Here is a 13,433-nt window from a genome sequence, read left to right as displayed (position 1 = left end):
AATAGCACCTGTCGGAGAACGGCAGGCAGCGCCCCCCCACCCTCGTCAGCACCAAATGGTCTTAATTAACTTTGGACACTTCTGTGCCTCACACTTTATTTCTGAATGTTATTGAAAGTTGTCAGAACTTGTCTCACTTTTTTTCCCCTTTTATTATTAATGTGTAAATACAATGCCTCAGGAGTGTTACTAAAACACAGAATCTAATCCCAGGAGATTAATTTATAAACGCAGCATAGGGTGAAGTTACATCCTGGTGGCTGTAAATTGATGTTTGTAAGAGCCACAAGCATCAGCCTCCTTCAAACCCAGAGGGATTCAGAAGACCAAGGGGGCTGATGGGAAAGAGCCAGGACTAGCCAGCCGGAGTCTACCCGCAGGACATAGCACCTTGGGTCCCTCCAGGTGAGCTGGAGGAGACTAAGGCTGCCTTCCCTTTCTGATGGGGCAGGGCCCCTGCAAGGCTGTCCATCCATTAAGTGAGTCCATGAGCATTTATTGAGCACTTACCACACATCAATCTATGCTCAGCTCAGTGGGAATCAAAACAAGCAAAGCAGTACTTACTGCCTTCCGTGACCTTATCCTCGTGGAGAGAATCAGATGTACACATCTGAAACAACTGCTGGTTCCAGCACGTACGGGACTGAGGGCCGTGGATTTTAAGCGCACCGTTTCCATAGAGAGGAGAGTTGGTGTAGACGGTAGTGATCAGAGAGTTCCAGAGGGATGAGCTGGGGGTAGATTACTTGGGTGGGGTACACTGATCTTAGGCATAAGGCAGGAGAGTGAAGGGTGGGATGCTCAGGGATCATGTAGAAGAACAGGGAAGACCTGCCTGTGGTCACTATTATATCCTCTGGGGAGCTCTCAACAATGAGGATAGAACAATGGCTCAGAAGCTATGCCCTGTGCAAACTTGAGACAACATTTGTCTGAGACCTGTAGCTAAAGCACCCCTGGTCCAGTGTCATCTACCTGTGTCCATGGAAGCTCTGAGCACAGAGGAGTTCAGCCCTTCCAATTAAGCAGTGAGGGCACCCAAGTCAAAGGGAGTACAGATGGGGCAGAGACACCTGTGGCTTGGGGTTCATCTGGGCAGTGGTTCTTAATGGGCAGGGGAAGGGGAGCAGGGCCTTCCATTTTGAGGTTCTTGATGTCCCCTGTAGTGACCAGGGACTTGTGGTTCATGGGGACAACTGTTGTTGAGTCAGGTTTATTTAGCGCCTGTGGGTTACGTATGCTATGGGTCTCCCTCTTTCTACCATTGCCTCCCATCTGCCGGCCAGCTTTCATGTTGCTGCAGAGCCTTCCAGGCCTCTTACCTAAGTGGGTTTGGAGTAGGAGAGTGGTACAGACTCAATAGGCATGTCTGAAGTCACTGGCTTTTCCCAGGCCAGTGGAAAGTCAGCAGTTGGATGGAGGCGAAAGAGATGCTGACTGGGATGTGCACCTAAGGAAAAGAGTAGTTAGGACAAGGTATGGCAGACAGACTGGGGCATAGTCTTTCCTTGGCCTTCTTTTCTCCAGTGAGGCTCTGGAAGAAATGGTGGCTGTTCCAGGGAGCTCTCATTATGGATGGGACCTGACACCCCCATCCAAGGGTCATCAGGACCAGGCCGACATGCACCAGGAAAGAGCAGGCTGTCAAGTAGGCCAATGATGTGTAGCCCTACCCAGCATCCCATGGATGTGGAGCAATAGGTCACTTGCTGTTGTCTCCCTGGTTCCTACGTGTACAATGATGCTCCCTCCCTCAATGAGTCCTTGGGTACAGGGTCCTCCAATTTCACTTTTATACCCACGCTGGTCACCTTATCTGCCACACCACATCTGCACCACCGTTTCTGGGCTGAGATGGTCTAACAGACAATTTACTTGGGTCCTCCCAGGGGGGCCCTGGAGAAGAATGAAGGATAGGACTGGAGAGGTCCAAATGAGAAGAGAAATAAATGTTGCCACTTCTCTTTCTAGAAATTCAGAGCCCAAAGAAACCAGGGCTGAACCTTGCACTTTAGCAAAAGGGGCCGTTCATCCTCTGTTTCCTCCCTGGGAGTTTGAGTGGGGCTGAGGGAGAGGGGAGAGGATCTGACAAGTGGAGGCCAGATCCAAATCCTATGTTAACCTTTCTCTTGGGCAGAATCTCATGTCCTAGGAATATAGAAGGCCAGACCATGACCCCTCTCTTTCTCTTTCCTCAACTAGTCATGTGCTGGCTACCTGCTCCTCAGCCCCAGAAATGCATAAACACTACAGTCCAGATCCTTAAGCAGTGAAAGGCCAACTGAGCATGTTGGTAGAGGAGTGGGCGATGAGGGGTGAGGGGTGGCATTCACCTAGCAGGTATCAGATAAACATGCATCTCACTAGGACTTGTCATTGGTCACTGCTCCCTGCAGAAGTGAGACCCAGAGTAACGGACCATGGGCCTGGTACACAGAAGCTGTGGTCCCGGCAGCTCAGCCCTATTAGCTAGGCTGGTGGGAGGCAGCCACTGCTTTTGAGAACCCAGACAACTGAGCCGATTGAGGGGCTGCTCTTTGGAGTTGCTGCCAAAACAAATCTCAGGCCGGCAGCCTCGTGGCTTTCCTTTGGTCTCAGCCGACTTGCTTGAGCTGCCCTTCAGAGGAGGCTCACAGGCTCCTCGTGGGGCTATGGATTAACCCCTAAAATCTGAGTCTTGTTTGCAGAATTCTCTCTGAAGCTGAGGGAGCCTCTGGAGTCTCTTGCTCCTGCTGCTGGTTGGCAAGGGAGACCCGTGAGGTCACATGTGGCTGGCAGTGGCTCAGCCTCTGGCCTTGGATACATATACCGCGCCTGGAAATCTGCCAGGCAACAGTGCTCACGTGGCCCAGCCTGTCAGTCCTCCTTTCCCAGCCAGCCCCCATGAGTTACAGAGCCTGCCTTAACTGGGCATTGAGGGCACCGGTGTGCCCCTCCATGTAGGGAGAATGCTGCACTTGAGTGTCTGTCTATAGACTCAGAGACCAGACTGCAGGACACTCCTCCCTTTAATGTGTCCTGAACAGTCTCATTCATACTACTGAGCCCTCTGTCTTGTATCCTCTATTAACTCCTCAATTCCAAAACTGATTGACACGGCTAGCCTCTTCCCCGGTCCTTCCCTCCCCCATTCTAGATTCCTGAGCCTGCTCTCTTAGTTTGCTGAAGCTACTGAGGCCATGTTCTGTTGTGGATTATTGCCCAGAGCTATGTCCATACTGTCAGTCAGCCTTTGAGGGTCACTGTCGACTACTTCTGCTAACATTGCCTCCATGAGTATTGACTACAGTCTGGACCAAGCTCTCCCCCATCTGTTAGGTCAGTCCACCTTCTGTAGATCACCTGTCCATCTTCCTATTGCTGTACCACGTCTCTGTATGTGGTAACTTGCAGAGAAAGAACAGCAAACTTCACTGTCTGCTCCGTCTAAGAGCTGTGCACATGGCCCTCTGAATACCAAACCCTTTCCATAGGCTGGGACCTTTCCTTCCTCCGTCTCCCATGGATGAGACTCTTCTTTAGAAGTCTGGGAATGATGAGAGTAGGAGCTAGAGCAGCCTCTCTACTTAACTGGGAGCTTCTCTTGAGACCTTCTAGGCATCAAGAAGAATAAAGATGGCTTCTAGAGATTGTCCTTAAGGTGGGAAGCCAGTAAGGAGACACATCGTGGGCATATATCTGTAACAGAGGCAACAGAAGGGCAACCTCTGGAAGCACCATGCGTTATTTTTCCCTTAAGTCCACTGGTCTCTCAGTCTTACTCAAAGCAGGTGAAACCGTCAGGAGACAACATATGAAGGACAGAAACAGAACTGAGGTGGGCACCTTGTCACGTTGTATCAGTGTCTAGTTTCAGACCTGGATGACAGGGAAGGAATGAAAAGTCCTTTCTCTAGTGGACTCCAGATGGTGGTGGTGGCGGCGGCGAGGGAATCATCCTGATGCCGCTTCAGATACGTGTGCCCAGGTCTTGTGTGACATGGATTCAGGATTTAGACCCAGCCAAGGAACAATGAGGGAAGAGCTCGGATCTGAGGATAGTTTTATGTGCCATTTCCAGGCATCGATAGTCAAGCCCACTACGACATCTGCAGATCACACAAAGGAAGAGATTCCACGCCCTTTGCCTCTTTGATTGACATTTCTTTCAGTCGTTACTTGTGACCCAGAAAGGTATGACTGATCTGTGCTTATAGCACTCCTCCCATAGGCAAAGCTCTGGATTCAATGGATGCAACTAAAGCCTCTCACTTTGATAGGTAGAGATGGTGAGACCATAGGATGCTAGCCTTGGGATGAAGATCTAAGGAGCTCAAGCAGGGTCTTATAGGGCCTCAGCCTTCAAAGGGAACAAAATAAATAAATAAATAAATAAATAAATAAATAAAGTGTCAATCAAATTAACAAGTTTTAATAAAATGCTAAACTCCTTTTCTGGGACCTTAGCCCTCTTCTTCCTACTATTGGTGTGGCTGTTGGCCTTCTCAAAACAAAGGGAAAAGCAGGGTTTTAACTGTTAGCAGATGTGTAAATTCATGGGCTGGTTAATTCATGTTTATGCTTCTGGTATATTTGTTACGTTTCTATCTCTATTCTAAAACACCATGGCCAAGGCAACTCATAGAAGAAACCACACCATCCAGCTGGCCTTCTGGTTGCTAAGGATGGGACAGCATGGCTGGCGGTAGGCATGGCGACTGGAGCAGCAAGCAAAGCGCTCCCATCTTAACTGAAAACAGGAAATAAAGAGAGTGAACTCAAAATGGCACACGTCTTTAATCTCTCCAAATCAGCCTTGAGTGGCATACTTCCTCCAGCAAGGCCACAAAGCCTCCTCAAACACCGCCACCAACTGGGGACCAAGTATTCAAATGCCTGAGACCAGGCAGACATCTTATTCAAACTATTACACTAGTTGTTTATGTAAGTCCTTGGGTAGGAAGAGAGCAGGATCTCCACAGCAGGGAGTGAGACAGTGAGATGCTATGAGTCAACAAACCAGTCTGCTGACGCTCATGCAGACTTTGGTTGACGAAGAGATTTCTGGTTCATCTCGGGACCTGCCCTATTCATGCCAAAGGATGCTCTGGGCATGGGAGAGTTAATGACCAATCTCCTCCAGAAAAGAAAAAGGCTTCAATAACAAAACCCAATAGCATGGAGGGAAGAGATACACGTTACCAGCCACAGAAAGCTTAAAAAGGAACCCACCCACAGCTCCCGCTACAAATGCTTTTAGCCCTACGTTAAATCTTCCCTCTAATGGCACCCCTGTTAAACGAGATATGTCACCCGACCTGAGGAGGCTGACTTGAAAGGCAAATAGTTGGAAGTGATTCCACACGTTATTAGTGAGAGCTGTTCTCACATTTCCGGCAAAAATAATGGAGCCGAGGTCTGAAGAGATGACTAATACCTCCCCATTACTGACCCGAGGCCGGGCATTGCATTGTCATCCCGGTCACTCGGCTGGCCCTGCGAGCATATATTTCTGTGCTTGTCCTTTGGGTGCTCTGGGCTAGACAGCTAGGTTCATGTTAACCTAGGCTGCCTGGCTTACTGAGAAAAGGGGGCATTCTACTGTTGAGGCAGGGCAGGCAGGACAGGGCCACCCTGGGCAGAAATGCTCTGCTCTGATAATTGCGGTGGTACTCTACCCCCAGGAAGGGCAGCAGCAAACCTGTCCCTGGGACATAGGGATCTGTCCTGATCCTGCTTCTGTCTCTGGTTTTCTCTCCTCTTTGTCAGCTCTCGTGGACATTCTGCAGGCTTCTTTCTGGAAAATTCTCTGGATTTAATCTTAATCTCTCTTGTTCAAATATTGACCCTCACCAGGCAATGGGGGTACAAGCCTGTAATCCCAGCACTTAGAAGGCAGAGGCAGTCAGATATCTGTGAGTTTGAGGCCAACCTGGTCTACAAAGTGAGTTCCAGGACAGCCAAGGTTACAGCCAGAGTAACTCCAAAAAACAAAAATGAAGTAAATAAACAAACAAGCAAAACGGAACCATTAACACTCATCTCCGTTTTCTTTCAATAGGATAGGAGAATATCACCCTTACTGATTATTTATGTTCTTTTTCCTTTCTTTCTTCTTTTTGAGACAAGGGCTTACATAACCTTGGCCGGCTACGTAGCCAATGATGACTTCGAATTCCTGATCGCCCTGCCTCTGCTTTCCTCTAGGATTACAGGCATCCACCTTACAGACTTTAAGGAAGACCTTAACACGTGCCAACTTTTGCTCAGAGGGCACTCTGGGTCTTGCTTTTCATACTGCAGTGGCTTGGGTCAGTGGTGACCTTGGTGTTGATGTTTCTAATGAACACCTTACATTCTTGTCTCTCCCGACTTCTCAGTAATATTTCACCTCACTAGCCATTATTTCTATTGAAATATCTTCCATCTGTCTGCCGCAACACTCTTTTCATTCCTTCTTCCTGCCTAGAGACATCTTCCCAGGCTCCTTTTTGGGTTCTTCCTCTACTGTTAAACATCTGTATTCTGGGGTTCCCCAGGACTCATCACCCATCTTTTGGTTATTTGATTGTTCCTCCAAAGGTGGTCACCCCCATGTGATTGACCCTGAATTAGCATCCATACGCCAATGGCTTTTTCATTTGCCTCATCCAGATACATCCTTGGAGTCCAGGGCCACATTCAGTCATTCACATGACACCTTTACTTTGAAGACTATACACTGTCTCCAACACATAGGTTACAAACCTAAATCTGCTGTTCTCATACAGTCTTGGCACTCTTCCTCTGCTTCTTTTCTCCAAGTACAGAAAGGCTACATTTGCATTTGTCAAAGCTAGAAACCCAGAATTGTCCTCTTCGTTCCCCTTATTCTAACTGATCAAGTCTCTATTTGTTTTGCTTCCCAGTGATTTCTTGGCTCTCTCTCTTCCTTAGCCTTTAGTCTCTGCCACCATCATAGCTAAAGTGTCATGGATTTCTGATGACATATCCCTAGCTTACTGAGCACATGGGAATCCTTGCAGTTGTTCACACTAAAGAGGGCTTGTGTGTGTGTGTGTGTGTGTGTGTGTGTGTGTGTGTATGCAACCCACACTGGGTCATGAAGTCTTTCTGAAAGAGCATTGGTTTTCAGTGGCTCCTAAAGTAACCAAGGCTCTTCATCAACTGCCATTTCCTTGACCATATATATATTCTTAGTATATGTAGCCCAGGCTGGCCTCATTGTCTATGTATGGTTCAGGCTAGGCTCAGGCTCACTTGTCCTACTATCCCAGCCTTCTGAGTGCTGGGATTGTGAGTGCACACTACCACACCTGGTTTTCTTTGGCCCCTTCCTACATTCTCTTTTCCTCGTTTTCTGAGCTCCGGCATATGGCTCCCCCTTGCTTCATTAAGCCACACTCTGAGTTGCCTCAGGACTTTTGCATGCATTTCTGTCTCTGTAATACACTCTTCATGTCCCCTTTGCCAGCTGGGTTAACCTTCAGCGCATCCTCCAGCATGCAAGTTGCCTTGCTTTGCATCCATTGAACATTCGGATGGGATGGGTCTCCTGGGACACACAGTTGATTTTCTGCAGGTATTTAGAACAATGCCTTTTTGTTGTCCCTATGCCAGGTGTCTTATCTAGGCTAGCTTGGTTCCCTTCTCATTCTATTAGGATGTTACAGATGGTCTCTGCAAGTGTTCCTGAAGTGCTCCATGCAGATTTCCAGGCTCATCTGATTGGTGAGGGAAAGCTCAGATGGTTGGCCTAGTGTGGACAGGAAGAGAGAGGTCTGATCCCTGCTGCTGGGGTATTATTTTGCCTCCCCTGCATTCTCTAAATTGCCATGGCGAGTCCATAACACAGGGAAAGCTTTGGTGTCTCTACCCCTTGCTTCCTCATTAGGCAGATGTGAAGCCCAGAAGCCATCAGAACAACAGGCCCCATATGTGCCTTATGTCCTGTCTCCCCACCCTGCAGATGCTGGCTTGTGGGTTCCTCCAAGGACAACACTGGCTGCCAAATTCTCTTTGATAGCGAATCCCCTGCACCTTCTGTAAGGTCTAACCTGATTTATTGTTTCTCTTTAGAGCACTTACCTTCTTGTACATAAATATCGGGCAGTGCGATCGGAGCGTGTGTCCCCTGACTGGAAGCAGTGACAACCACGGCAGCAGGTTTATTTTTAAATAAAGATTGGAAAGTTACAAGGCTCCTGAGGTTTTCTGCATTTTTATTTTTCATTCAGTGGCTGGGGCAGCGGCAGGGTGGGGGCGGGGGGGGCGGTGGCAGCAAAGGAGAAAAAAGGATGGGAGAAAATATGGCTGTGTTTCTGCTTCCATTTTTCATAACTCTGCGTTTCCATCTCCTGTTCCTGCTTTTCCTCTCTCTGGCATCTGGCGTCCCTGTACAGAAAGGGAAGAAGTGATTACCTCTATGAAGGGAGTGGGGGTCTGTTCAAGCCACGCATTAAGCATGCAGCCCCTGAGCAAGTCGCATGCATGGTAAAATATTACCTTAATAACGAACGCACAGAGAGCCATGTGTAAATGGTAACAGCTGCTTTTGTGATGACCATGTTGTAAACGACCGCGGCCTCGATCGTTAATAATGTATTTGAACAATAACAACTTGATTCGAAGGAAGAAGTATGGCCTTTCAGTTTTTCCTGGCATGCAAATCCACTCTTGCTGTAGTGTGAGGAATGGAGGGCCCACGCCTGGTCTTCAGAAAGGCAGGATGAAATGGAGGCTGAACGGGGCATCTGCTGCTTGCTCCAGAGTCTCTCCTATGCTCTGTGTTAACCTTTCAGTTGTCCTACAGTGTCCAAGCCTTACTTCTTTCCTGAGAACTAAAGAAATAGAAGCTGGTCTCTCTGATGGTAATTTGAAGATGGAGCCCCATCTGACATCAGGATCCTGGAAATTTCCCAGTGGTTGGTATTACTTGTCATGAAATCCAGAGGGTACTCTTGTTTTCCTTACTCTCTCTCTCTCTCTGTGTGTGTGTGTGTGTGTGTGTGTCCAGATCACATGAGAACATCAGGTCTCCTGTCACTCTCTATTTTATTACCTTGTGACAAGGTCTCTCACTGACCTGAGGCAAGCCCCAGCCATTCTCCTGTGTCTGTCCCATTCTTGGGTTACATGTGAATATAGTCACAACTGACTTTTTATGTGGGTGCCTGAGGTTCGAACTCAGGCCCTCATGCTTGCATAGTAAGTGTTCTTATCTTTTGAGCCATCTTCCCGGCCTCAGCACTACTTTTCATTAACTTTTTGGAAGTCTATAGCACTGCTTAAAGGGCCAAAGATGCCATATTGGGAGCTTCCCCAGCCTTGCCCCAAGCATTTGATCGTGTCTCTTGTGTCCTGTGTTTTTTAACCACCCCTAAACGTCTCAGGGCTGCAAAGGTATACCCTATTATTTAAGGCCTGGTCTGTTCTGCCCGGGGAACTCCTACTCATCCTTCTAAGTCCTGGTCCATTATGCGGAGTTCACTGTTGTGTCTCTCAAACCTGTTTTGACTGCCTCGTTTTGCACTGGCCTGAACTGTAGCATTACTCATGCCTCCTACTCAAATGCTTCACTCACATATCGATTTCCTCCCTGGCCTTGGATCTCCTTAAGGACGGTAAGTACGTGTTGGTAATCTTTTTGTCTCCATCCCCCAGCACAGTGCTCAGAAATCATTAAATATTCACTAAGTGTTGGATGAGCAAGTGGAAAGCCACCAATAAACACCTTTCTCATTACCTGCATTCAGTGATATCGCAGGACCCTGGATCCTGTTGTGAAAGTTCACTCTTGCCCACAGCTGTGCTCTCTGATACCCTGCTGTCTTCGGTCATATCATCCTAAAGGTGTTAAGCACTTGCAGGGGTCAGTGGGAACACAGCACATTGGCCCAGGCATTTCCTATGCTACTCCGATGAGGGTTCACTGCTGCCTCCCTCTCAGAAGCCAAGACTTCCCCTTCAATTACCCCTCTGCCCATCTCCATTGCTCCTCCAATACCTACATGGCAGTTCTTCCCACATAGAGGAGGCCTTGATGTAACCATGATATGCACTTAGGTAAGACCCAGAGCTCTAGGCTCATACCACTCAATTCATTTGGCGTTGATGTCTTTGCTTGTTTAGGGAGCTCCATCTCAGCCCCTCTTGCTTTCAACTCTAAGATGGCCTTGACTTTGCTTCATTTCACCAAAGGAAGGCAGGCGTCTTTCTCTCTGCTCCCCAAGTTCAATCCTCCATAAAACCACCTGAACCCCACTTGGGTCCTTTGCACAGAGGCCTCAGAGCTACAATGGGACCCTCTGTCCTTTCTGAATACAGCCCTGTTAGAACTTGCCTAAAAGCTTTTTCAAGCTTTCTGCCTTGTCAAACCCCTCTCATCTCTTCAAGTTCTAAAACTTCATCATCTTTCCCGAGTCCCTGTTTTCTCCATAAGTCCTAATTTTTCTTACAACTCTGACCTCAGAGCATCACCTGCTCCATCTGCTCTTCCTGGCTCTGCCTCAGAACCACTGGTCCAAGAACTTATTTTCCTCACTGATATCTCTCATTAGGATAAAATGAAACACGTTCTCATTTATTGGGTGGCAAATTTATTTATTTTATTTATTGATAATGTTCTGCCCTAAAAGACAAAGATTTAAAACCAATTGTAGTGATGTAAATCATATAGCAGAAGAGAGTTAGCTAAAAATAAATGAAAACAAACAAACAAAAAGTAGAAACAATAAAACATCAGGGCTAAGAGGTGTTGGTGTTATCCCGGGTGGATTAAAAACTACCAGGGTGTCATGGAGACCTAGATCCCTGCTAGTGGTAGCCACAGACTTTACTATGAGCCATTCACAGTCAACACCATGGTCAAATGAAATCAGCTACAAAGATCAACCAGCTGAAGACAAAAATAAATTTATGTGTCTCATAAAAACATTGGTGTTTAGTATCAGGAGTAAAGGAAAGGGGCTGGAAAGATGGCTCAGTGATTAAGAGCACTGCATACTCTTCCAGAGGTCCTGAGTTCAATTTCAGCAACCACACGGTGGTTCACAACCATCAGTAATGGAATCTGATGCCCTCTTCTGGTGTGTCAGAAGAGAGTGGCAGTGTACTCACATACATAAAATAAATAAGTAAATCTTACACATGATCTTAGCCAAAAGGCCGAGAAGCGATAAGAAATAAATCTTTTTTTTAAAAAAAAAGAGTAAAGGAAAGTGTCTACTATGACCCTTGAGTGTATTCAATCCTGACGGGTCCCTCCACACATCCTCCTAATAGAAAACGTGAACAAGTCCCAGCATCTTGGAGACGGTGAGAGAATATCCAAGCTTGAATGCACAGATCCTGGAGTTTCCTCAAACTCATGTTTCAAGGCATGGTTCTGAGGACATGTGAGATGAGACCCCTAAACTACAGGATTTCCCCTCTGACAGGTGGCTGCTCTCAGGTCAGAATCCAAAGTCTATCACCCACAATACATACACACAGGCTGAAAGTGCCTTGTCCCGCCCTGTCTTTTCAAAAGCATCCTTAGAAAACAGATGCAGGCATTTCAGGTAGGAAGTGTGGTAGAGTCTTAGCCTGGTCTATCACTTGATCTGCAGGACAAAGCATCATTGCTGAGTGTCTCATGAATGCCCCAAACAAAGGATTACAGGACTCTAAAGCAATAGCCATTACTTCTGGCAGGTATATCAAGAAAAGGTGGTGGGAATGTTTGGGCTGGGTAGGAATGGACTCAGGAAAAGCCGGTGGGGGGGGGGGCACTTTCATGCAGAAGAAAGAGATGAGGCAAAAACCCAGTTGTGGAAAAGCAGTGCTTGTTCAAGAAAAAGCAAATAGATCAGATCGTTTGGAGCATACTCTGTGTCAAGGAAATAGTAGGAGTAAGGCCAGAAAGGTAGGTTAGGGACAAATTATGGAGGACTTTGAATACCAGACTGATGAGAGTGAGCTATGTTCAGTAGGCAGTGGGGAGCCGTTGAAGACTTTAGAACCCCAGAATGATGTGATCAAAGGAGTACTTGAGGAAGATTAATTTGGTTGTGGTGGGTAGAATGGTTTAGAGAATAGGAAGACGGCACAGAGTTCAGTACATAAAGGACACCTTATAAATGCCTGTTGAATAAAATGTTTGAACAGAGCAAAGGAGAGGCCATTGCAAATATCTCCTCACAAGAGGAAAAAGGTCTTAAGGCGGTGACAAGGAGGGATGGAGGGTAGGGGAAGAATGCTTGTGACTGGCAGAGGAGACACGCCAGTGGGAGGACCTGCTGTGCAGATGAAAGCCATGATTGCTTTTGAGCTAGCAGGGAAGCTGTGGGCCCTCTCCTCTAAGAAGGGGGTTAGAGGAGGTCAAAGGCATGAGGTGGTTTGCCAAGTGCTGGAAGTGTAATAGATAGGAGACTGGTCGCTTTGAGTTGACCCCCACCACATCACTTACCCCATACTTTCTCTCTTTAGAGAAGAGCTTCTCTGTCAGGTCAACTATGTGATTCTAACTCTCTGTCCACCATCCCCTGTAGCAGCAGACTTCAGGCCCTGGTCATAGCAATTGGCCCAAAGATGGTCACAGGATCCTACCTGATTGATAGGAGCACTCTTCTGAGATTCCTGAGGGACTGGGGCTGGTAGGCCAGTTTTGGAATCTGGGGCCTCTGCAGGAATGCAGTCTGGTACGGGGTATGGGATACGCTGAACACGATCTCCATCAGTATCTTCAATGCTGGGGGAAGAGTGACCCATAGACCCATAGCAGGAGACAAGAACAGCAGAGGTGTGGACAGACTGAGTTACAATAGGGCCTGGAGTGGAAGGAGAAGCCGGATCAGGAGGGTTCTGAGAACTGTGCTCTATGTCACAGACAGGCAAAGCACAAGGCTCAGAACGTACAGCAGGACTTGTGATTATTTTCTCACAGCTGATTTAGAAGTGTGTGTGTGTGTGTGTGTGTATCATGTGTGAGTATGTATGTATAACCGCGTGTGGTGCTTGTATGGTATAGCGTGTGTGTCTATGTGTGTATGAGTATGTAGTGTGGCATGTATGGGCATAGTAGTATATGTATGGTATAATGTATTTGTGTGTGTGTGTATATGTGGTGTGTGTGTGTGTTTGTGTGTGTGTGGTGTGAGTATGGTATAGTGTGTGGGCCATGTGTGAATGTGTGGTATGTATCTATGTTTTGTGTATTTTACGTGGTATATATATGTATGTGGTGTTTATGTGTTGTATGCATTGTCTATGGTGTATGTATGTGTGTGTGTGTGTGTGTGTTGTACTGTAGAATGTGTGTGCCATGTGTATGTAGTAGTTGTCTATGTTGTGTGTATGGTATGTGGTGTGTATGTTATGTAGTGTGTGTGTGTGTTTGTGTGTATGTTGCATGTGGTGTACTGCATGTGTGCTTGTATGTGTGTGCATGTGTGTATCCATGCCTGTGCACA

The 13,433-nt window shown here is 47.2% G+C and overlaps 1 long non-coding RNA gene across 1 annotated transcript in view; it reads left to right on the top strand.

Moving 5' to 3' along the window:
• LOC147002005 (uncharacterized) overlaps positions 1-8,185 on the top strand; it is a 107,201-nt gene extending 99,016 nt beyond the window's left edge. The window contains exon 3 of the long non-coding RNA XR_015048946.1: positions 8,062-8,185. This is a non-coding gene — a long non-coding RNA (uncharacterized LOC147002005). The remainder of the gene's footprint in view (positions 1-8,061) is intronic.
• The last annotated feature ends 5,248 nt before the right edge of the window (positions 8,186-13,433 follow it).

Source organism: Mus caroli, unplaced genomic scaffold (assembly GCF_978045245.1).
Source record: "Mus caroli unplaced genomic scaffold, Mus_caroli_1 scaffold_11, whole genome shotgun sequence".
Taxonomy (NCBI): Eukaryota; Metazoa; Chordata; class Mammalia; order Rodentia; family Muridae; genus Mus; species Mus caroli.
Note: the sequence above shows the minus strand (reverse complement) of the source record. Positions and strands in the feature narration are given on the sequence as shown.